The sequence below is a fragment of the Elephas maximus genome, chromosome 1, assembly GCF_024166365.1.
Source record: "Elephas maximus indicus isolate mEleMax1 chromosome 1, mEleMax1 primary haplotype, whole genome shotgun sequence".
Taxonomy (NCBI): Eukaryota; Metazoa; Chordata; class Mammalia; order Proboscidea; family Elephantidae; genus Elephas; species Elephas maximus.
In genome coordinates, this window is record NC_064819.1 from 100,835,303 (window position 1) to 100,857,455 (window position 22,153).

The window sequence follows — 22,153 nt, forward strand, 5'->3', positions numbered from 1 at the left end:
TATGTTATGTAACTATTACTCTCAGCTCCTGAATCAGGTTACTTTCACCTTAATGTGAGGGTTCATCGTAAATAGTGGATGGACAGAAACACAAGTTTTGGCTTAACAGCCAGAGTTCTCCCCTCCAATGTTATTGACAAGGAAGGAGCTTGTGGTGGGAGTAGGTGAAATGTTAGCCCGGCCTTTTTCTGATGGTGCTTGAATAATTAGTATTTTCAGTGTGGTTTCTTTGCAGCAATCTGTTTAAGCCCCTTGTCCGTTTCGTGCGAGGTAGTTTAGACTGAAAGCTGGAACCTACGTATCCCTGAGTATGTCCTGATGGGCTGAGAGCACATGTGTGTGGGGGGGGGGTGCGGGGGGAAGGGGTGCCGCTGCCGGTTCGTGCATTAAGTATTAGTAAATACTGGTTTCTTATTTCTAACACTCCTCCCTCGCTGTGGATCATCTCGCTCCCCTCCTCTTCGGTGCACCCCACCCTTTGGACAACACCTCTCAGCAAGCTGCTGGAGGGTCTAGGCCACAGTGCCCCTCATTCCTCATTGGGTTCTAGTGTTTGTCTACCCTTAAGCCTTTTGACTAGATCCCACACCCCAGCTCAGCCCCCATGTAGCTACCAGGAAGGAAGGAAGGAAGGATTTCTTGGTTCTGTGGGGTTGATTTTCTGAGGTTCCCCTTTTCTCTGCACACACCCCCGGCCCCCCACTCCCCACCCCTTGGAGTGTAAGGATTGCAAGTTTCATCCTTTCCAGTAAAGTTGACACTTGATCGACTACAGTTGCCCCAAGCTCCTAGTGAAGTCCGGCAAGCCACACTCTTGGTTTTTGGCTGTTTTCCTCTCCTCTATCGAGACTGCTAGGGTGATGACTGCTAAGGCGCTTCTATCTTGTGCTCCGATTGGGTGCAAGGTATTAGGGAGTGTTATGGAGAGGGTGAAAAGATAATATTTAATCTCTTCTTATGGACAGTTGAAAATCTAGTGTGGAAAAGAAGTCATATAATGAATAGGGCTGTGTGGGATCAGTGCCACGGCCATGGGAATGTAGAGGAGAAAGGGAAGCAGTGGTCAGGAGCATCTGGGAACCAGCTTTGGGCTTGGACTCTACCCCCATCGCTTTTCCTAGACACGTTGGACAAGTTATGCTCTATGAGACTAATCTCTAAATGAGGATGTTTCTTGATAGGGCTCTTAGGATTGAATTAAATAACTGATGTACATGAAAACAAATACTGTTTCCTGCTTATGGACTCATACCTATGTACAGGGACAGGGCGACAAAAAAAATTTCCACAGTCAGAACAGTGGGAGAAGAAGGGGGGTTGTGATTTGGGGAAGGGGTATCTGCACAGGAGGGTCCCTGGGTGGTGCAAATGGTTTGTGCACAACTTTTAACTGAAAGGTTGACAGTTCGAATCCACGCAGCAGCCTCATGGAAGAATGACCTGGCAATCTGCTTCCGTAAAGAATTACAGCCAAGAAAACTCCATGGAGCTCAGTTCTACTCTGTAACATATGGGGTTGCCATGAGTCAGAATCAACTCAACGGTGATGAGTTTTGTTTTCTTTTTTTTTAAATCTGCTCAGAGACCTTCACTGTTTTGGCAATGCTTTACCTCATAAGCTACATGGGGAGGATGAAGATGTTTGTACTCTTTAAAACTTTTGGTTTGCCTTAAATATTTATGATAAATTTTATTAGTAATGGACATATATGTGCTTATCATGTAGGAGGCAGCAGATGGAGTTATTACTGCCTTTGGCTGAGGCGACCTGGAAGGCTTCAAAGAGGAGGCAGCATTTCAACAGGACTTTGAAGAATGAGCCTTGGTTTGTTGACCTGTAAAGTGAGGCACTGAACATGCAGATACAACAGAGAGCAACCCAAAGGGGCTAATATTTTTTCCCCCCACTAGACCGGGGATCAGCAAACGGACCAAATCTGGACCACTTGCTTTGGTATGGTACCCGTTTTTGTATGGCTTGTGAGCTACAACTGGATTTTACATTAAAAAACAATTTTTTTTATGGATTTTTACATTTTTAAATGGTTGAAAACAAGATCAGATGAAGAATAATATTTCGTCACATGTGAAAATTATATGAAATTCAAATATCAGTGTCTATAAGTAAAGTTGATTTGTTACATAGCCATGCTCTTTCATTTCCATATTGTCTATGGCTGCTTTCCTGCTACAACGGCATATTTGCGTAGTTGTGGCAGAGACTGTATGGCCGGCAAAGCCAAAAATATTTATTATCTGGCTCTTTACACAAAATGTTTGCTAATCCCTGCACTAGACCATGGTCTCATTGATTCATCTCCATCTTTCATAATTACTTAGCCTAGTGCCAGGTGTACAGTGTGTCCTCAGTGGCAGTAGCTAACACTCATTCAGTACCTACTGTGCTCCCACACTATTCTGCACGCTTTGCATGTATTAACTCATTTAAACTCACAACGACTCTGTATGAGGTAGGTGCTATTATTTATCTGCATTTTATAGATGGGGAACCAGCACCATGCAGTTAAGTAACTTGTAAAAGGTCACATGCTTTCAGAATTAGCAGTCTATGCTCACTCTGCCATGTTGTTGTCATTGTGTGCTGACTCTATTCCAACACATAGCAACCCTACAGGACAGAGTAGAGCTGCCCCATAGTGTGTCCTAGGCTGTAATCTTTACAGGAACAGATCGCCAGGTCTTTTCTTCTGTGGAGCTGCTGGGTGGTTTGGAACTGCCAACCTTTTGGTTAGCAGCCCAGTGCTTAACCACTGTGCCACCAGGGCTCCTTAGTCTGCCATACTGCCATTTACTTAGCATTTGTGTGGATTAGTCATCCCAGGGTCCCTTCGGGGCCATTCCAGGGTCCCTTCAGGGCCAAGGATCTGGAGGTCCTGAGCAGTTGTTCTCCAGACTCCGGAGAGAGTTGGGTAAGTGGATCTGTTCTGTGGAAATATTTACTATTGGGCTCCTGTGAGCAGCCCTTCACTTGGGCCTGGGTGGGGAGAAAGGGTTGGAGGTGGTAAAGAGAGGAGAAAGAGGACAAGGGAGGGCAGGGGTGGGGCAAGGCCACATTTCTTGTAAATATTGCTCAGCTCTTTCAACTGCTCTGCTGGTTCTTGGAAACCCTCACCACAAAGGACCTATCGAGAACAGTGTTAAAGCAGATATGGCTTCATCCCCCAGTTCATTTCCTGCCCAGCCTTGCAGTACTAACCCCGATTGCCAAGAGCAAGGTTGCAATGACCCTTCAGCGTCGCTGTGGGAGGAAGTGCAAAAATAAGCAGAACTATGGTCAAGCTGAGGGGACAGTCTTTATTATTTTTATTTATTGTAACAGGACATTTGATGCACAGAATTAGAGTAATCATAATCCTTGGCTCAGGATATGTTCTCATGGTCCAAGCATGACCTGCTTTTATTTTATTATATGGGGGGGGGGGGTGAATCCACCACCCGACTTAAGAACCAGGACATTAGCAATGACATCCATCTCTTAGTCTGTCCTCTGCCCACCCACAGATACAGCCCACCATCTTGAATTTTGTGTTTAGCGTTCTTTTACTTAAAAGAAAAATCTTCTATGTGTCCCTAAATTATGCAGTGTTGTTTTCGTTGTTGGTGAACTTTATAAAAAATGGTGTCACACATGTATGTAGTGATTATCTGGAGCTTGCTCTTTACACTCAATGCTATGTTACAAAGATCCATGCACGTTGTAGCATGTAGCAGCCATTCATTTTCACTCTAGATATTCCATCTTGTCAACAGGCATTTGGGTTGTGGCTGGTGGAGGCTAGGCTTTAGGCGCCCCCTGGGTCACCTAAATGGCTTAGGAGGTCAGCACACTCAACAAGGTGTGAGAGAAAGAGAGAGAGAGACCTGTTGCCGTTGAGTCGATTCCAACTCAGAGTGACCCTATAGGACAGAGCAGGACTGCTCCATAGGATTTCCAAGGATCACCTGGTGGATTTGGTGCCTTTTGGTTAGCAGCCATAGCTCTCGACTACTGTGCCATCCCTAACAGCCCAGGGTGAGAACCAGCAGGCAGTGACCATGTAGCCACTTCAGACTTATCCACAGAGCACCTACGATGTGTCACATACCATGCTGGAAACGCTGAGAACTTTTTCATGCACGAATAGACAGAACCAGAACTTTTCTCACCTGTCCCTCCAGGGTTCAGAATAGACATGTGTCCCAGCAACACAATGGTACAATGTTGCATGGGCTCCCAGTGAAATCTATAGATGTGGCAGTAACTGTTGTGTGTGTGTGTGGGCGTGGGATATATAGTCTGTGTGGTGTGGCAGTGTTGTGTAGTGTATGTGTGGTATGTGTGTCTGGTGTGTGGAGGTGATGGTGTGGTGCAGTGCTGTGTGTATGTGTATATACCCATGTAACTTTGGTGTGTGTGATGTGAGGGATGTAGCATGGTGGTGTATGTATGTTTATTTGTGAGTGTGTGTGTTGAGTGTGTGTACCCCTGTGCATACACACTCATTTTAGGCTTACCCCTGCGTACCTTACCCAAACTAAACCAAAACCCAGTGCCATCGAGTCAATTCCGACTCCTAGCGACCCTATAGGACAGAGTAGAACTGCCCCATAGAGTTTCCAAGGAGCGCCTGGTAGATTCACACTGCTGACCCTTTGGTTAGCAGCCACTACTTAACCACTACACCACTAGGTTTTCCACCCAAACTAAAGATCCCATACTTCTTCACTCTGTGACGTCGCTGCCTCCTTTTCCTGCCTCTGTCCTGATTTTCTCCCCTGCCCCACTCCCTTCTCTCACCTTTCTTCGTCTCTTGTCTTTCCCTTCTCTCATAGCCACCCACCCAATTCTCTCCATTCCTCTTGCCCCTCAAGATGGCCCAGCCAACGCACGTTTGAGATCTCATCCTTATTTGATCCCTCTGCAATCTTCATAACATTATGTCTCCCTCCCTTCTTCTTGAAACACCTCCCCTGGTTTCATAACCCCTCGTTTGCCTTCGACTTCTCTGTCACTTAGCTCTAGTTACCTCTCCCTCTCTTTGCCCTTTAAACTTGGGTGTTCACGCCTCTCCTCACCCCCAAGCCCTTTGTGTTGGTCCGGAAACAGGTGGCACACTCACACTGGGTAATGTGAGGAGAGTATTAAAAAAAAAAAAACTATTTACAAAGGCATGAGGCAGGTTACCGGGGAACCACAGGAGGAAGTTCTGTACCTTAAGGCTAGTGGGACTGTGATCTGTTTCAGACCTCAAGGTCCAGAGGAGAAAGCAGGAGCTGGAACTGGGAGGCACACACACAGTGTGGAGAATGCCGTGACCATCATTTGAGAGAAGCAGCCAGCCTACGGTAACTATACCCGGAGGGAGCCAGAGAAATAAATACCCTGACCTCTCTTCCTGCCCTCTGATCTCCTACCAGTGCCTCCCATTGGCTGAACCCAACAGGAAGCCAGGAGGTAGGGAATCAGTTCCAGGTCATGCAGTCCACATAGGCCAGTGTCTAGGGCACAAAGTAAGATGCAAAAGGTCAGGGAGTGGATCTGAAGAGGCAAAGGGAAGATATTGAGTCCAGCCACTGCACGACTGTGCTTTCTCCCCTAGCGTCCCTTCTCTATAACAAACCCATAACACCCGCACAGACCTTCTCCTGAACTCCAGACCCGGGGACCCGATAGCCTCCTAGATATTGCAGCCCAGGGTCTCCTAGAAACTCGGTAAGTGAATATCACTTGTCTGGAAGAAAAAGACTGAGACACACTCTACCCTGAATTCCATCCTGCCACAGGTCGCTCTCAGTCCCAGTCACGAAGTTCCTGCGAGGCACAGATACCCCCATATTTTCTGTGTGAAAATACTTTTTTTTTGTCAGTACAGGGTGGAGAGAAGGAGTGTGCTATCACATTGTAGGGAGAACAAGTAGGGTCACATAACAATGTGTGTGTAATTTTTGTATGAGAAACTGACTTGAATTGTAAACTTTCACTTAAAGCACACAAAAAAAGAGTAAAAAATACTTTTTTTGGCTACTTATAAAAATGACACATTCTTTTTAGTAAAAATAATGGTAGAAAGGCGTGAATTAAAGTTACGTGATATAATCCTTCCACCCCACTTCTTATAGCGTATCCAAACTTTACATGCAGTTCGAATCTACCAGTCGCTCCTTGGAAACCCTATGGGGCAGTTCTACTCTGTCCTATAGGATCACTATGAGTCAGAGTCAACTTGACAGCGATGGGCTTATACATACATATGTATACATGTATATATACATATATATGTATATATATATGAGGCCTGGTGATGCACGAATCAAAGCGCTCAGTTGCTAACCAAAAGATCAGCAGTTTGAACCTACCAGCCATTCCACAGGAGAAAGATGTGGCAGTCTCCTTTGGTAAAGATTTACAGCCTTGGAAACCATATGGGGCAGTTCTGCTCTGTCCTACAGATCACTATGAGTCTGAATCGACTTGAGGGTAGTGCATTTGGGTTTGGTTTTATATATGTATATATACACACACACATATATATACACATCCAGTAATGTATTTTATGTATATATAAAAGATTTTACATAGAGGACCTCATATCTTTGGCAATCTTTTTTTTTTCTCCCACTTAACAGTGTGCTATTGAAAGTTTCCATTACAAGAACTATAAATAAACCTAATTATTATTATTTTTTATTATTGAAAGTTTACACAATAAACTAGCTTCTCTGTAAACAGTGCATGTATTGTTTTATGACATTGGTTACCCCACAACATGTCAACACTCTCCCCTTCTCGACATTGGGTTCCCTGTTACCAACTTTCCTGTTCCCTCCTACCTTCCAGTCCTTGTCCCTGGGCTGGTGTGCCCATTTAGTCTCATTTTGTTTTATGGGCCCGCCTAATCTTTGGCTGAAGGGTGAAACTCAGGAGTGACTTTAGTACAGAGTTAAAAGGATGTCCAGGGGCCATACTCTCAGGGTTTCTCCAGTCTCTATCAGACCAGTAAGTCTGGCCTTTTTTTGTGAGTTAGAATTTTGTTGTACATTTTTCTCCAGCTCTGTGTGGAACCCTCCATTGTGATCCCCGTCAGAGTAGCCAATGAGGGTAGCTAGGCACTATCTAGTTGTACTGGACTCAGTCTGGTAGAAGCTGTGGTCCATCAGTCCTTTGGACTAATCTTTCCCTTGTGTCTTTGGTTTTCTTCATTCTCCCTTGCTCTCAAAGGGGTGAGACCAGTGGAGTATCTTCGACGGCTGCTTACAGGCTTTTAAGACCCCATACACTACTCACCAAAGTAGAATGTAGAATATTTTCTTTATAAACTATGTTATGCCAATTGAGCTATATGTTCCCCTACACCATGTAAACCTCATTATTTGATATGCACATAATGTGGATGTACGTAATTAATTTTGGTCATTTCATTTTTCTATCATTATATACAAAATATGGAAACCCTGGTGGCATAGTGGTCAAGTGCTATGGCAGCTAACCAAAAGGTTGGCAGTTCGAATCCACCAGATGCTCTTTGGAAGCCCTATGGAGCAGCTCTACTCTGTCCTATAGGGTCGCTGAGTCAGAATTGACTCGATGACAAATGGGTATGTACAAAATATTTTATTACTAGGTAGGGTTTTGGGTAAAGATTAATTGTTGCCTACGCCAATATCCATTATCCTTTTCTTCTTTATAATACCAGTCAGTTGCCATCAAGTAAATTCTGACTCATGGTGACCCCATGTGTGTCAGAGGAGAACTATGCTCCATGGGGTTTTCAATGGCTGATTTTTTGGCAATAGACTGCCAAGACTTTCTTCCAGGGTAATGTTGTTGTTAGGTGCCATTGAGTCAGTTCCAATTCATAGTGACCCTATGTACAAAAGAAACTAAACACTGCCTGGTCCTTCACCATCCTCACAATCGTTGCTGTTTGAGCTCATTGTTGCAGCCACTGTGTCAGTCTGTCTCATTGAATGTCTTCCTCTTTTTCACTGACCCTCTACTTTATCAGACAAGATGTTCTCCAGGGACTGGTCCGTCTTGATAACATGTACAATATATGTGAGACGAAGTCTCAACATCCTTGCCTGTAAGGAGCATTCTGGCTGTACTTCTTCCAAGACAGATTTGTTTGTTCTTTTGGCAGTTCATAGTATATTCAATATTCTTCTTCAACACCATAATTCAAAGACATCAATTCTTCTGCCTTCTTTATTCATTGTCTAATTTTCTCAGGCATATGAGGCAGTTGAAAATACCACAGCTTGGGTCAGGTGCACTTTAGTACTCAAACTGACATTTTTGTTTTTTTAACACTTTAAAGAAGTCTTTTACAACAAATTTGCCTAATGCAATATGTCATTTGATTTCTTGACTGCTACTTCCACAGACATTGATTGTGGATCCAGGTAATGTGAAATCCTTGACAACTTCAATATTTTGTCCATTTATCATTATGTTGCTCATTGGTCCTGTTGTAGGGGTTTCTGTTTTCTTTATGTTGAGGTGTAATCCATACTGAAGGCTATAGTCTTTGATCTTCATCAGTAAGGGCTTCAAGTTCTCTTGGGTTTCAGCAAGCAAGGTTGTGTCATCTGCATAACACAGATTGTTAATGAGTCTTCCTCCAATCCTGATGCCCTATTATTCTTCATATAATGCAGCTTCTTGGACTATTTGCTCAGCATATAGACTGAGTAGGTATGGTGAAAGGATATAACCCTGATGCACACCTTTCCTGATTTTAAACCATGCAGTATCCCTTTGTTCTGTTTGAACAACAGCCTCTTGGTCTAAGTACAGGTTCCTCATGAGCACAATTAAGTGTTTGGAGGTAATAGAACCTCTAATTTTTAGCTGGTCATATGGCCTTCCTTGAGAATAAAGAGTACGTACATGCAATGGAATACAAAGCTAGTAAGAGGAATAAAATCTTGATACATGCTACAATATGGATGGAGCTTGAAAGACATTATATTGAATGAAATAAATCAATCACAGAAGGACAAATATTATATGACCTCACATATGAAAAGACAAGAAAAGGAGACCAGAGTTTCTTAGTGGTTACCAGGGGTGAAAGGGAGGGGAAAGCAGGAGTTTATTGCCTATGCAGTAGTGAGTTTCAGTTTACAGTGATAGAAAAATCACATTGTTTAAGGGTACTGTTGCACAGCTGGTAATGTTAAGTGCTGTCAATAAGATGTACACCCGTAAAAAGTTGAACTGGTAAAAGTCATGTGATAGATATTATATTTTACGCAAATATCATGTGCCTTCTATGTTTGTTTGCCAACCATGCCCTCCCCCCGAGCGGCATTTTCGTAAGCACAGCTATGCTAATTTTTTTACATGTTGCTGTAAAAAAATTAGCATAGTAGTGTTTATGAAAATACCTTGCTGGGGGAAGGCACAGCTGGCAAAAAACATAGAAGGCATGCATTATTTGCATAAAAATACAGTATATTTACAACAGTGATAGAGTAGATGCTAAGGCTGTTTATGGGCAACCAAACACCTCATGGGATTTGGTTCCTTGGTTTGGAGGTTTAGGGTCATGGTTTCATTGCACACCCCAGTTAACTGGCCTAGTAATGTGTCGAGTGCTTCTATTCTACTTCCTAGTTAGTTGTGTCTTAAAAGTTTGCAAGTGGCCATCCAAGGCTTAACAATGGGTCTCTATTCACCTGGAGCAACAGAGAAGGGAGAAGAATCAGTAATAGGGTGAAAAAAATGGATATTTGGCTAACTGCTTCCATGAACAACTTCCTCCTTTGCCATGAGACCAGAAGAACTGGATGGTGCTCAGCTACCTACCATTATTGAACATTTTGATCTAAGATCCTGTAGAAGAATCCTGATCAAAAAGGGGAAAATCTAGAATGGAATTTCAAATTCTCATGAAATCTAGATTTCTGCAGCCATGGAGGCTGGATGAATCCCTGAGACTATTACCCTGAGATAATTTTTAAACCCTGAACCAAGAATATCCCCTGAAGTCTTCTTAAAACCAAACAACAGTTGAGCTTAACTAGAAAAAATGTCTGCCTTGAGCATTATCCTGTTTTAGGAACTATCTATATGGGATCAGATTGACAACAGCAGCTCAAAAGATTAGCTAGAAACTTTAAGGATCAGTGGGTTTGTGTTAATGGGGGAGGAACAACTCAGAAAAGGAGGGTGAGGTAGTTGCACAACTTGAAGAATGTAATCAATGTCACTGAACTGTACCTGTAGAAACTTGAATTGGTGTATGTTTTTGCTGTACATATTCTCAACAATAACAACAAAATTTTAAAAAAGTAAATCCTCCATATTCCCTTGCAGCTAGTTGTGGACACACGACCAAGTTATGGCCAATGAAATATAAGCAAAAATGTTGTGGGACAGATTCCAGGAAAATTCCTTAGATGGTATCTGTGTGCCTACCTCAGCCCAGAGGAAAGGAGAAGCTAGAATGAGAAGAGGGTCGGGGGTAGTGGGGGAAAACATTCCAAGTAGACAAAAGTAAAAACCTCCCTGAGGCACTTCATTTACCTAAGCCCTCATCACCATCATCTTGTTTTGTGAGAAGCTTTTAATATTTCCTCAGAAAAAATACTTTTCCCATTTAAGTTAGTGATTTTTTAAAAAAAATGTGTGGTATCATAATATTTTCATTGTATCTTGAGCTCAGCATCTGTACCTTCACACCCTTCAGGACACATCTCTCCAGTTTTATAATATAAGTCAGTTAGAAAGTGGGATTTGAGATCAAGCCAATACTCATTTGTTTATATCGATACAGGGAGAAAATTATATGGTAATATGAGTAATTTAAAATAAAAGCTAATTTAAAATGTATATTTGGCTCTGGAATGTGTTCTTTAATCCAACGCACTTTCATTGATGGAGAAAGGGAGGGAATGATCACTTAAAAACAAAAAAACAACAACTTTATTGAGGGATAATTTACATACAATAAATAGTACCTACTTTAAGTGCACGGTTTGATGTGTTTTGATAAATGTATACACCCGGGTAACCACTACTACAATCAAGGTATAAAACATTTCCACTACCCCCAATGGTTCCCTTGGCCCTTTGCTGTAAATCTTCCCATTCCACTCCCCCACGGGCCCCAGGAAACCACCGATCAACTTTCTGTCACTATAGATTAGTTTTGCCTGTCCTAAATTTTTATTTAAAAGGTGTCATGCAGCACATGCCCTTTTGTGGAAATGACCATTTATGGGGTGCCTAGCATGTGATGGACACTCTACAAGTGTCTAATCATTTCCCTTTTTGAGATAGAAAACCAAGACTCAGAAATAATTTACCAAGGTCACCTACCTCGTAAATGGCAGAGTAGAATTCTAAGTTTATTTATCTTTCAACTTAGGGTCTTTCCTTAGACACCACCAGGCTACTCTCCTTGGTTTTACGGTGGCCCTAAAAGATGAGTATGTTGGGGCAGATGTAAGGTCGAGGCCTACAGTCTTGTGCAAAGGCAATGTCTTAGTCATCTAGTACTGCTATAACAGAAATACCACAAGTGGATGGCTTTAACAAACAGAAATTTATTTCCTCATAGTTTAGGAGGCAAGAAGTCCAAATTCAGGGTGCCGGCTCTTGGGGAAGGCTTTTTCTCTCTGTCAGCTCTGGAGGAAGGTCTGTGTCAATCAGGACAGCCTCTTCTCAGCTGTGTCCGCGGGCAGGTCTCTCTCTCTGGTCCTCAGCCCCTCGGCCCCTTGGCCCTTTGGCCCCTCGGCCCGGGCTCTGCCCTGCTCAGGCAAGTGTTACAATGCTCTTTAGTTTCTCCAGTAAGTGCCCAGAGGCACCCTACTCCACCAGCAAGCCTTTGCCTGAAGGCGCTCGGCTTTCTAGCTCCACAGGTCGGCAAGTCTAGTTCCACTGACAAGTGCCCAGAAGCACCCCCCACCACTAGGAAGCTTCCTGCCTGGAGGCACTCAGCTCTCTCTTGCTTAGTGGGTAGGCCCCTGTGCCATCTTGCACGAGCCTCCTGGTTCTGCTCCCACTGTTTCTTTGCTGTCACTTCTCACCATCTTGAGTTGTCTCTGATGTTATAGCTCTCTCTCTGTGTCTCTTGGTTCTAGGAAGTTCTCAGTGCAGGGACCTGGGTCCAAAGGACATGTTCTGCTTCCATCTCTTCTTCTTGGTTGTATTGGGGTCTCTGTCTCTGCTTGCTTCTCTCTCTTTTTATCTCTTGTAAGATAAAAGGTGTGACTCAAACAAGGTCGTGACTTGAATAAGAGTGGTAAATGTGGTGACTGGGGTAAAGATGGTGACTTGAGTCACATCTCTAGTAAGATGGTGACTCAAGATACATCCCACGCTAATCCTGCCTCATTAACATAATGGGCAACTCACTCCCAAATGGGACCATAACCATAGGCATAGAGGCTAGGATTTACAACACATCACAAAATAGAGGATAATTATGTCAGATCGCAAAATGAAGGACAACCACACAATACTAGGAATCATGGCCTAGCCAAGCTGACACATATTTTGGAGGGACACAATTCATAACAGCAAGAATAAAATGCTAAAATGAAATGTAGCCGATGTAGGTGTTAATTTAAATTTCTTCCTTCAAAATTTTTTTAGACTTTCTGGAATACCACAATGCTTGTCTGCTCCTGGAGGCCTAAAAAGAGAATGTTGGCTGAGGGTGTCATGATATGTTGTGTCATGAGGCAGGATTTACCTACCTCCCTAAGCATTCATTTCAGACAAAATCAGGAAGTTTGGTTGGGAAAATATGACTCAGAAGAGGCTAGGCCTCAGGCCTTCTTCTTTCCTGTCAGGTCAAACCCATGTTGGAATCTGAGGCTTAGAACATTGTAATTCAATAAGGCAAACACAGACTTAGTCCTCAAACCCCAGATCATTAGCGTTGAGAGGTCATTTGGGATGCTTCAAGGAGTTTAAGGACACGTACAAAGAACAGACGGACCTCCGGTTTATAAAGGGTCATGTTTCAAAAGATTTTTTTGTGTATCAGTTGTTTGAAATTCAACACATCTTTCTGTAGAAACCAGATTACAAGTGGTGGCTGGGCTCTCAGATCCATCCTCAGATGCTGAGTTAACACGAGGTAGCTGAAATACTATACAACTACTATGAAAACAATACTTTGGCAATTCAAGAACTCAGACAAAATAGTGGATTGTGGGCTCATAGAGATTCTGAGCTGTCGTCTAGACCTCCCTTCTAGCCAGTGTAGGAATCAGCTCTACCACATCCTTGGCTGCAGGCACTCTGCTTTAGCTGAGTCCATTCCCCTTGCAAAGTAGTTAGAAAATTCTTCCATGTTTCAAGTTGAAGCTTATCTTCTACTACCTTTCCATTGTTGGTCCTAGCTCTACTGTCTGATTCTACACGAATCTGATCACTCACCCATGTGACAAGTCTTCCAATAATTAAGGACTCCTGTCTCGTGCCCTCCCTTCATTTGCAACCAAGGGTTCTGAAGTTCCTTCAACTATTTGATACATGACCTGGTTTCCAAACCCCCTCACCCAATAGTGTGCTAGAGCTGGATCGTATCATTTTGGAAAAGCCGAATGTTAAATATTCAGGAGTTGTATGAGCCAGTTGACGTGATGTTGGTAGTCATGGTAGGGTATGCCGTGGTAATCAGCAAACATCAGTCCTGAAGGAAATACAGACAGAATGCTCCTTAGAAGCAAGGATGGTGAGACTTTGTCTCACTTATTTTGGACACATCATCAAGAGGGACCAACTGCTGGTGAAGGACATCAGGCTTGATAAAACAGAGGGTCAGTGAAAAATAGGGAGACTCTCAATGAGATGGACTGACACAGTGGCTGCAACAATGGGTTCAAACATGCCTACTCTTGTGAGGATGGCACAGGACCAGGCAACGTTTCAGTCATTCTGTTATACATAAGGCCGCTATGAGTCAGAGCCGGCTTGAGGGCACCTAACAACAGCAACAACAATTGCAAACACTACAAATTAATTTTTTTTTCCTCTCTGGAAAGCCAGTTAATATGCATTTACTAGAATGTCATGCCTTCAGCCTTCTGATTGCCGTCCAATCTGTGCTAGTTTGTCTACTTAAACCAGGGAACCCAGAACCTACCGCAGACATGGTCTAAACAGTGAGTATGTAACCCACTACTTTTCTTGACAGTCATTTTCATTGAATTAATCAGTTTGAACCCTGGTGGGCTTTTGTATATGAACTCCCAAGACTTTCCCATTGTATACTTTTTATTTTTTAAAATTGTGGTGAAAATATACATAACAAAACATATGTCATCTCACTAATTTCTATATGTACAATTCAGTGACATTGACTACATTCAAGTTGTGCACCCATTCTATCATTGTATTCTTTTATTATTGATTTAAAAAAATTTTTTTTATTGTGTTTTAAGTGAAAGTTTACAAATTAAGTCAGTCTCTCATACAAAACCTTATATACACCTTGCTATATACTCCTAATTGCTCTCCCCCTAATGAGATAGCACACGCCTTCTCTCCGTCCTGTGTTTCTGTATCCATTCAGCCAGCTTCTGTCCCCCTCAGCCTTCACACCTCCACTCCAGACAGGAGCTGCCCAGATAGTCTCATGTGTCTACTTGATCCAAGAAGCCCACTTTTCACTAGTATCATTTTCTGTCTTGTAGTCCAGACCAATCCCTGTCTGAAGAGTTGGCTTCGAGCATGGTTCCTGTGTTGGGCTAACAGAAGGTCTGGGGACCATGACCTCCGGGGTCCCTCTGGTCTCAGTCAGACCATTAAGTCTGTTCTTTTTACTAGAATTTGGGGTCTTCTTCACACTGCTTTCCTGCTCCTTCAGGGATTCTCTGTTGTGCTTCCTGTCATGGCAGTCATTGGTTGTAGTTGGGCACCGTCTAGTTCTTCTGGTCTCAGGCTGGTGTAGTCTTTGATTTACGCGGCCCATTCTGACTCTTGGGCTCACATTTACCCTGTGTCTTTGGTGTTCTTCATTCTCCTTTGCTCCAGGTGGGTTGAGACCAACTGTTGCATCTTAGATGGCTGCTTGTTAGCATTTAAGACCCCAGGTGCCACTCTTCAAAATGGGATGCAGAATGTTTTTTAAATAGTTTTTATTACGCCAATTGACCTAGATGTCCCCTGAAGCCATGGTCTCCAAACCCCCACACCTGCTACTCTGGGCTTTGAAGTGTTTGGTTTATTCAGGAAACTTTTTTGCTTTTGGTTTAGTCCAGTTGTACTGACCTCCCCTGTATTGTGTGCTGTCCAACCCCTCACCTAAATTAGTTCTCGTCTGCTATGTAATTAGTGAATCCCCCTCTACCGCTTCTCATAACCATCAAAGAATATTTTCTTCTGTTTATACTATTTCTTGAGTTCTTATAATAGCGGTCTCATACAATATTTGTGCTTTTGCAACTGACTAATTTCACTCAGCATAATGCCTTCCAGGTTCCTCCATGTTATGAAATGTTTCACAGATTCTTCATTGTTCTTTATAGATGTGTAGTATTCCATAGTGTGAATATACCATAATTTATTTATCTATTCATCTGTTGATGGGCATCTTGGTTGCTTCCATCTTTTTGCTATTGTGCTGCAATGAACAGGGGTGTGCATTTATCTGTTCATGCAAAGGATCTTACTTCTCTAGGATATATTCCAAGGAATGGGATTGCTGGATAGTATGGTAGTTCTATTTCTAGCTTTTGAAGAAAGCGCCAAATTGATTTCCAAAGTGGTTGTACCATTTTACATTCCCACCAGCAGTGTGTAAATGTTCCAGTCTCTCCACAACCTCTCCAATATTTATTATTTTGTGTTTTTTGGATTAATGCCAGCCTTGTTGGAGTCAGATAGAATCTCATTGCAGTTTTGATTTGCGTTTCTCTAATGGCTAATGAATGTGAGCATTTCCTCATGTATCTGTTAGCTCCCTGAATGTCTTCTTTAGTGAAGTGCCTGTTCATATCCTTTGCCCATTTTTTAATTGGGTCATTTGTCTTTTTGTTGTTGAGTGTTTGCAGTAACGTGTAGATTTTAGAGATCAGCCGCTGATCAGAGATGTCATAGCTAAACACTTTTTCCCAATCCATAGGTACTCTTTTTACTCTTTTGGTGAAGTTTTTAGGTGAGCATAGGTGTTTGACTTTTAGGAGCTCCCAGTTATCTAATTTCTCTTTTGCTGTTTTTGCAGTTCTAGTAATGTTTTGTGTACTGTTAATGCCATGCATTAGGGCTCCTAGCATTGTTCCTGTTTTTTCTTCCATGAACTTTATCATTTTAGATTTTATATTTAGGTCTTTGATTTATTTTTAGTTGGTTTTTGTGCATGGTGTGAGGTATGGGTCTTGTTTCATATTTTTGCAGATGGATATCCAGTTATGCCAGCACCATTTGTTAAAGAGACTGTCTTTTCCCCATTTAACAGACTTTGGGCCTTTGTCAAATATCAGTTGCTCATATGTGGATGGATTTATGTCTCGATTCTCAATTCTGTTCCATTGGTCTATGTATCTGTTGTTGTATCAGTACCAGGCTGTTTGACTTCCGTGGTGATATTATATGTTCTAAAGTCAAGCAGTGCGAGGCCTCCCACTTTGTTCTTCTTTTTCAGTAATGCTTTACTTATCCAGGGCCTCTTTCCCTTCCATATGAAGTTGGTGATTTGTTTCTCCATCTCATTAAAAAATATCTCCGGTATTTGGATCGGGATTGCATTTTATATATAGATTGCTTTGGGCAGAACAGACATTTTTACAAAGTTGAGTCTTCCTATCCATGAGCAAGGTATGTTTTTCCACTTATATAGGTCTCTTTTGGTTTTTTGCAGTAGTGTCTTGTAGTTTTCTTTGTATAGGTCTTTTACGTCTCTGGTTAGATTTATTCCTAAGTACGTTATCTTCTTAGGGACTGTTGTAAATTGTATTGATTTGGTGATTTCCTCTTTGTCACTCTCTTTGTTGATGTGGAGGAATCCAACTGATTTATGTGTGTTTATCTTGTATCCTGAAACTCTGCTGAACTCTTCTATTAGTTTCAGTAGTTTTCTTAAGGATTCTTTAGGTTTTTCTGTGTAGAAGATCACGTCATCTGCAAACAGAGATACTTTTAGTTTTTCTTTGCCAATTTGGATGCCCTTTATTTCTTTATCTAGCCTTATAGCTCTGGCTAGGACCTCCAGCACAATATTGGATAAGAGTGGTGATAAAGGGCATCCTTGTCTGGTTCCTGTTCTCAATGGGAATGGTTTCAACCTCTCTCGGTTTAAGATGATGTTGGCTGTTGGCTTTGTATAAATGCCCTTTATTATGTTGAGGAATTTTCCTTCTATTCCTATTTTGCTGAGAGTTCTTATCATGAATGGGGGTTGGACTTTGTCAAATGCCTTTTCTGCATCAATCGATAAGATTATGTGGTTCTTGTCTTTTGTTTTATTTATGTGATGGATTACATTGATTGTTTTTCTAATGTTGAATCATCCCTGCATACCTGGTATGAATCCCCCTTGGTCTTGGTGAATTATTTTTTTGATATGTTGTTGAATTCTGTTGGGTAGAATTTTGTTGAGGATTTTTGCGTCTAAGTTCATGAGGGCTATTGGCCTGTAATTTTCTTTTTTTGTGGAGTCTTTACCTGGTTTTGGCATCAGGGCTATGCTGGCTTCATAGAATGAGTTTGGGAGTATTCTATCCTTTTCTATGCTCTGAAATACCTCTAGTAGTAGTGGTGTTAACTCTTCTCTGAAAGTTTGGTAGAATTCTCCAGTGAAGCCATCAGGGCCAGGGCTTTTCTTCATTGGGAGTTTTTTTCATTACCTTTTCAATCTCTTCTTTTGTTATAGGTTTATTTACTTGTTTTGTCTCTGTTTGTGTTAGTTCAGATAGGTAGTGTGTTTCTAGAAATTTGTCCATTTCCCCAAGGTTTTCAAATTTGTTACAGCACAACTTCTCATAGTACTCTGTTACGATTCCTTTAAATTCACTTGGGTCTGTTATGATATCGCCCATCTCATTTCTTATTTGGGTTATTTGCATCATCTCCCATTTTTGTTTTGTCATTCTGGCCAGTGGTTTATCGATTTTGTTAATCTTTTCAAAGAACCCGCTTTTGGTCTTGTTAACTCTTTCAATTGTTTTTCTGTTTTCTGTTTCATTTAAGTCTGCTCTAATTTTTATTATCTGCTTTCTTCTGGTGCCTAAAAGTTTCTTTTGTTGCTCTTTCTATTCATTTCAAGTTGTAGCAATAATTCTTTCATTTTGTCCCTTTCTTCTTTTTGTATGTGTGCATTTATTGATATAAATTGGCCTCCGAGCACTGCTTTTGCTCTGTCCCAAAGGTTCTTATAGGAAGTGTTTTCATTCTCATTGGATTCTATGAATTTCTTTATTCCATTCTTGATGTCTTCTATAACCCAGTAGTTTTTGAGCAGGATGTTGTTCAATTTCCAAGTATTTGGTTTCCTTTCCCTGCTTTTTCTGTTATTGACTTCTACTTTTATGGCCTTATGGTCAGAGAAGATGTTTTGTAATATTTCAATGCTTTGGATTCTGTTAAGGCTTGCTTTATGGCCTAATACGTCGTCTATTCTAGAGAATGTTCCATGTGCATTGGAAGAGAAAGTACACTTGGATGCTGTTGTGTCAAGTGTTCTGTATATGTCTATGTGGTCAAGTTGGTTAATTGTGGCATTTAGCTCTTCCGTTTCTTTATTGAGCTTCTTTCTTGATGTTCTGTCCTTCACTGAGAGTGGTATGTTGAAGTCTCCTGCTTTTATTGTGGAGCTGTCTATCTCACTTTTCAATGCTGTTAGAGTTTGTTTTATGTATCTTGAATCCCTGTCATTGGGTGCATAAATATTTAATATGGTAATATCCTCCTGGTATATTGTCCCTTTAATTATTATATAGTGTCCTTCCTTATCCTTTGTGGTAGATTTAAGTTTGAAGTCTGTTTTGTCAGAAATTAGCATAGCTACTCCTGCTCTTTTTTGATTGTTGTTTGCTTGATATTTTTCTTCCATTCTTTGAATTTTAGTTTGTTTGCATCTTTAAGTCTAAGGTGTGTCTCTTGTAGGCAGCATATAGCTGGATCGTGTTTTTTTAATCCATTTTGCAACACTCTGTCTATTGGTGCATTTAGTCCATTTACATTCAGTGTGATTATAGATAGATATGACACCTTTTTTTATGTGTTGTTGACAGTTTCTTTTTTCCACTTTTTTGTGCTGAGAAGTTTTTCTTTGTAAATAGTGTGTTCCTCTTTTGCATTGTGGTTGAATTTGTTTTTGCTGAGTCTTTGTATTTGTCTTGTTTTTTTGTTTTGAAGTGTAGGATTGTTAGTCATCTTTGTGGTTACCTTGACATTTACCCCCTATTTTTCTAAGTTTAAACCTAATTTGTATCTCCCTATATGGCCTTGATTTCCTCTCCATATGGAAGATCTATGCCTATTTAGTCCCTCTTTGTCATCTTTTACGTAATGACATCACTGATTCCCTGTTTTGAGCAATTTTTTTTTTAATCTTGATTTATTTTTGTGATTTCACTATCTGAGTTGACATCTGGTTGCTCTGCTCTGTGTCCTAGTGTTGGGTTGATATGTGACATTATTGGTTTTCTATCCAGAGAATTCCCTTTAGTATTTCTTGTAGTTTTGGTTTGGTTTTTGCAAATTCCCTAAGCTTCTGTAAATGTCTTAATTTCGCCTTCATATTTGAGAGACAGTTTTGCTGGATATATGATTCTTGGCTGGCAATTTTTCTCCTTCAATGCTTTGTATATGTCATCCCACTGCCTTCTTGCCTACATGGTTTCTGCTGAGTAGTCCGAACTTATTCTTATTGATGCTCCTTTGTAGGTGACTTTTCGCTTATCCCTGGCTGCTCTTAAAATTTTCTTTTTATCTTTGGTTTTGGCAAGCTTGACGATAATATATCTTGGTGACTTTCTTTTGGGATCTACCTCGTATGGGGTTCGATGAGCATCTAGAATAGATATCCTTTCATCTTTCATGATATCGGGGAAGTTTTCTGCCAACAAATCTTCAAGAATTCTCTCTGTATGTTCTGTTATCCCTCCCTGTTCTGGTATTCCAGCCACTCGCAAGTTATTCTTCTTGACAGAGTCCCACAAGATTCTTAGGGTTTCTTCATTTTTTAAAAAATTCTTTTATCTGATTTTTCTTGAAATATATTGGTGCCAAGTGATTTATCTTCAGTCTCACATATTCTGCATTCCAGTTCCTCAGTTCTGCTCCTCTGACTTTCTATTGAGTTGTCTAATTCTGTAATTTTATTGTTAATCTTCTGAATTTCTGAATCCTGTCTCTCTATGGATTCTTGCAGTTTATAAAATTTTTCATTATGTTCTTGAGTAATCTTTATAATTTCTTCAACTGGTTTATCTATATGTTCCTTGGCTTTTTCTGTTTGTTGCCTGATCTCATTCCTGATCTCATTCCTGATGTCTTGAAGTGTTCTGTATATTAATCTTTCATATTCTACACCTGGTAATTCCAGGAATACATCTTCCTCCAGGAGAGTCCTTGTTTCTCTGTTTTGGGAGTTTGTTGAAGCAATCATGGTCTGCTCCTTTATGTGATTTGATATCGACTGTTGGCTCCAAGCCATCTATAACTTCTTGTATTAATTTATTTTATGTTTGCTCACTGTGTCCTAGTTTCTTGCTTTGTTTTGTTTCAGTATAGCCAAATAGGGTACTAGAGTGAGCTAACTTGGTTTTTGGAGCCTTTGAAGCACTAATGTGCTGTTACCAGATGGCTAGAGCTGTTACCAGGTATATGAGCCTAGGAGTCTATTTACTATTCTTGTATAGATTCAGCTCAGGTGTCCTGATAGTCGGTCACCTAGTGTGTGGTGTAGGCTCTCACCTACTATCTTAGAGGAGCAGTGCTGACACACTGGTTTCTGGTAGCAGCAGGGGGTCACATCTGAGGAAGGCAGGGGGTCGACAGCCTTCCCCCAAGTGTCAGTGAGGAAGGAGTGTCTCTGTTCTTTACAGTGCTCTGGTGGGTAGGCTCTGCAGCTGTACCTTAGGTGCCCAATGTTTAAACCTGTAAGGACTGGTAAGCATCACTATCCTTTTGCAGGTGGCTAGGTGGTATAGGTCGAGACTCCAGTCCTCAAGCCCCTGCTGTGGATAGGTGGAGGCCCTGTTTAATAGGCAGAGTGGTATCAGAACTCCAAAACCTGCCTCTCCACCGCACAGCTGAAACACTTACAGTCAGACCTCAAACAGATTGGCCCTTGCCATATAATAGCCACCTGGATCCATGTAGGGGTGAGAGACAATGTCTGTGGATGGCTTATGCCTGGACTGGAGCTGCTTCTGCTCTGAGCTTCCAGATTAGGGGAGCCTGCAGAGTATCTCCCCACCCCCCCCTTTTGTTTATTTGTTCCTTCTCCCAGCCAGGAGAATCGCTCAGGAAGTGCAACAGGTTCTATCTCAGGCCCAGGAAAATCAACTGTTAATGAAGCCAGATGGGGCAGAGGGGTAGGAATCAGATAGATAGGAGAGAGTTCTTTCAAAAGAAGGAGCTGTTAGATCCCTGTGTGGTAACTTAGACAAAATCACTTATCTTGCGTTGAGAGTGCTGTTTTATCTTACATTCCAGAGGCATGTGTAGCCTGTGTGTGCTAGCTGGGTCCCTGCCAAGATTGCTCTGGGGGTTAGGGCTGCATCCTGTGCTTGCCTTCTTTCAGTGAAGCAGCTGTGTCCTAAACTCCACCACCAGTCCCGTGCCAGTCACACCAGGGGGTCGGGGTGCCAGCACTTCAGTTGCCTTCTTTTCCTGAAGCAGCCGCTTCCTAAACGCTGCAGACAGCCCCTTGTAGACACACCACAGGGTCAGGGGTACGCCACTCTGCTTGCCTTCTTTGGCTGAAGTTACCATGTCTCAGGGAACTACCATCAGCCCCTCTGCAGTTGCACGAAAGTATGGCACCAAGGAATCAGAGCTGAGGTGCTGTGCAAGCTCGGCAACTCATCACTGCTTCTGCACTGTCTCTTCCTCCCCCGTTGCTCAGACCAATTTCTTTGTTTTGGCTTTGATGCTCAGGGTTTCTAGCTTGTCATATATAATCTATTCACTTGTTTTTTCGGGTCTTTGTTGTAAGAGGGATCAGCGGAAGCTTCTGGCTAGTTC

General features: G+C 41.8%; 1 long non-coding RNA gene across 1 annotated transcript in view; it reads left to right on the top strand.

The window, feature by feature from the left end:
* The first annotated feature begins 676 nt into the window (after positions 1 to 676).
* LOC126079829 (uncharacterized) overlaps positions 677 to 22,153 on the top strand; it is a 32,464-nt gene continuing 10,987 nt past the window's right edge. The window contains exons 1-3 of the long non-coding RNA XR_007518254.1: positions 677 to 905; positions 1,727 to 1,954; positions 5,246 to 5,346. This is a non-coding gene — a long non-coding RNA (uncharacterized LOC126079829). The remainder of the gene's footprint in view (positions 906 to 1,726; positions 1,955 to 5,245; positions 5,347 to 22,153) is intronic.